Here is a 4,009-nt window from a genome sequence, read left to right as displayed (position 1 = left end):
CTATTGTTCAGCCACCTGATTGGAATTTACCCTTTTGAAATTATGTGTGATGCTAGTGATTATGCTGTAGGTGCTGTTCTAGGACAAAGAGTTGATAAGAAGCTTAAATGTTATCCAATATGCTAGTAAAACTCTAGAATGCCCAGAGAAATTATGCTACTACTGAAAAAGAATTTTTAGCAGTTGTATTTGCTTGTGATAAGTTCAGACCTTATATTGTTGATTCTAAAGTAACTATTCACACTGATCATGCTGCTATTAAATATCTTATGGAAAAGAAAGATGCTAAACCTAGACTTATTAGATGGGTTCTCCTACTACAAGAATTTGATTTGCATATTATTGATAGAAAGGGAGCTGAGAACCCCGTTGCAGACAACTTGTCTAGGTTAGAGAATGTTCTTGATGACCCACTACCTATTGATGATAGCTTTCCTGATGAACAATTAGCTTTCATAAATGCTTCTCGTACTGCTCCATGGTATGCTGATTATGCTAATTACATTGTTGCTAAATTTATACCACCTAGTTTCACATACCAGCAAAAGAAAAAGTTCTTTATGATTTAAGGCATTACTTTTGGGATGACCCACATCTTTATAAAGAAGGAGTAGATGTTATTAGACGTTGTGTACCTGAGCATGAACAGGAACAGATCCTACGCAAGTGTCACTCCGAAGCTTATGGAGGACACCATGCTGGAGATAGAACTGCACATAAGGTATTGCAATCCGGTTTTTATTAGCCTACTCTCTTCAAGGATGCCCGTAAGTTTGTCTTGTCTTGTGATGAATGTCAAAGAATTGGTAATATTAGTAGACGTCAAGAAATGCCTATGAATTATTCACTTGTTATTGAACCATTTGATGTTTGGGGCTTTGATTATATGGGACCTTTTCTCCTCTAATGGGTATACACATATTTTAGTTGCTGTTGATTACGTTACTAAGTGGGTAGAAGCTATTCCAACTAGTAGTGCTAATCATAACACCTCTATTAAGATGCTTAAAGAAGTTATTTTTCTGAGGTTTGGAGTCCCTAGATATTTAATGACTGATGGTGGTTCACATTTTATTCATGGTGCCTTTCGTAAAATGCTTGCTAAGTATGATGTTAATCATAGAATTGCATCTCCATATCACCCAAGTCTAGTGGTCAAGTAGAATTGAGTAACAGAGAGCTCAAATTAATTTTGCAAAAGACTGTTAATAGATCTAGAAAGAATTGGTCCAAGAAACTTGATGATGCATTATGGGCTTATAGAACTGCATATAAAAATCCTATGGGTATGTCTCCGTATAAAATGGTTTATGAAAGCATGTCACTTACCTCTGAACTAGAACATAAGGCATATTGGGCTATTAAAGAGCTCAATATGACTTCAAACTTGCCGGTGAGAAGAGGTTATTTGACATTAGCTCACTTGATGAATGGAGAACCCAGCCTATGAGAATGCCAAACTGTTTAAAGAAAAAGTTAAAAGATGGCATGACAAAAGGATACAAAAGCGTGAGTTTAATGTAGGTGATTATGTATTGCTATACAACTCTCGTTTAAGATTTTTTGCAAGAAACTTCTCTCTAAATGGGAAGGTCCTTACGTTATCGAGGAGGTCTATCGTTCCGGTGCCATAAAAATCAACAACTTCGAAGGCACAAATCCGAAGGTGGTGAACGGTCAAAGAATCAAACATTATATCTCAGGTAATCCCATAAATGTTGAAACTAATGTTATTGAAACCGTAACCCCGGAGGAATACATAAGGGACACTTTCCGGAACGTTTCAGACTCCGAAAAGGAATAGGTACGTGGTACGGTAAGTAAACCGACTCCAAAACAGTTCTAATGGCAATTTTTCTCTGTTTTGGAATATTTAAGAAAATAGGAAAATAAGAAGCAGACCGGAAAGGACACGAGGCTTCCACGAGGGTGGAGGGCGCGCCCTACCCCTGGGCGCCCCCTGCCTCGTGGGCACCTCGTGTGCTCTCCGGACTCCGTTTTCTTGCACGATACTTCTTGTCGGTAAAAATTCATTATATAATCTCCCGAAGGTTTTGACTCCTCTATCACGCAAATATCTCTTGTCTTTGTTTTGAGCTGTCCTGCTGCAGATTAGAGCAACATGTCGTCCCAGGATTCGGAAGGAGAAAGCTATGTGGCTGATTACCTTGCAGATCCTAAGGTCTATGGGGATGTGGAGCATTGTGGTTGGACTACGGAAGAAGAAGAGGACTATGAACCCAAGGGAAGGGAGGAGACGAGCTCAGAAGAAGATGAAGTCCCATTACCTCAACCTGGGGACATGCATGTGGAGTTCAAAAAGTCAAGCCTCCCTGATAGAGCAAAGAAACCTAAGATCGAGTTTATCCCTTTTCGCCTCTTGCAGGAAAACAAGCAGGAATTATGCAAAAAGATATTAAGCCTGGAGCAGGAGATTTGATGACCTGAGGGATCAAAATTCTGTCCTCAAGCGCAAATTAAGGAAGAAGCCTACGCCATCAACAAAACCATCATCTTCTTCACCAACAAAGAAGAATAACACATGGTATGGGCACTCCCCTTGGCAACTGCCAAGCTTGGGGGAGTGCCCCGGTATCGTATCACCATCACTTTTATCTTTACCGTTTTTCTTAGTTCGATCCTTTTGATAATATCTTGATCTAGTAGAATAAAGTTTTAGTATGATCTAGTTGTGAGTTTTGCTTTATGATCCTTCTATGTAATCGAGTCCGTGAGCTATATATAATAAAGATTAGTGTTGAGTCAAGGGCTTGATTATTTTGCTATGATCTTGAGGGAATAAAATAAAAAGAGAAAGAATAAAAAGAAAAGAGATCATATGGATCTTATGGAGAGTAATGACTTCACATATAAAGAGTATGATGAATAAAAGTTGTTGAGAGTTGACAAACATAGTTTTGGTCATCGTTGCAATTAATAGGAAGTAATAAAGAAAGAGAGGTTCACATATAAATATACTATCTTGGACATCTTTTATGATTGTGAGCACTCATTAAAATATGACATGCTAAAGAGTTGACGTTTGGACAAGGAAGACAACGTAATGGGTTATGTTTTCTTACATCTGAGATAAATTATATTGTCATGGATCATCCAACATGTTGAGCTTGCCTTTCCCTCTCATGCTAGCCAATTCTTGCACCAAGTAGAAATACTACTTGTGCTTCCAAATATCCTTAAACCCAGTTTTGCCATGAGAGTCCACCATACCTACCTATGGATTGAGTAAGATCCTTCAAGTAAGTTGTCATCGGTGCATGCAATAAAAATTGCCTTCTAAATATGTATGATTATTAATGTGGAGAAAATAAGCTTTATACGATCTTGTGATGTGGAAGAAATAAAAGCGACGGACTGCATAATAAAGGTCCATATCACAAGTGGCAATATAAAGTGACGTTCTTTTGCATTAAGATTTTGTGCATCCAACCATAAAAGCGCATGACAACCTCTGCTTCCCTCTGCGAAGGGCCTATCTTTTACTTTTATCTCTACCTTATATAAGAGTCATGGTGATCTTCACCCTTCCTTTTTACATTTTATCCTTTGGCAAGCACAGTATGTTGGAAAGATCCTGATATATATATGGCTAATTGGATGTGAGTTTTCATGAACTATTATTGTTGACATTACCCTTGAGGTAAAACGTTGGGAGGCAAAACTATAAGCCCCTATCTTTCTCTGTGTCCGATTAAAACTCCATACCCATAAATATTGCGTGAGTGTTAGCAATTGTGAAAGACTAAATGATGTTGAGTATGTGGACTTGCTGAAAAGCTCTTATATTGACTTTTCCTGTTATGATAAATTGCAATTGCTTCAATGACTGAGATTAGAGTTTGTTAGTTTTCAATGAAGTTTATGTCATACTTGAAATTGTGATTGAATTGTTACTTTTAGCATAAGAGATCATATGACAATATATATATATATTGCTGTTCTAAGAATGATCATGATGCCCTCATGTCCGTATTTTATTTTATCTCTC

This window comes from Triticum urartu, chromosome 7 (assembly GCF_003073215.2).
Source record: "Triticum urartu cultivar G1812 chromosome 7, Tu2.1, whole genome shotgun sequence".
NCBI classification, from domain to species: Eukaryota; Viridiplantae; Streptophyta; class Magnoliopsida; order Poales; family Poaceae; genus Triticum; species Triticum urartu.
This window is presented reverse-complemented; position numbering follows the sequence as displayed.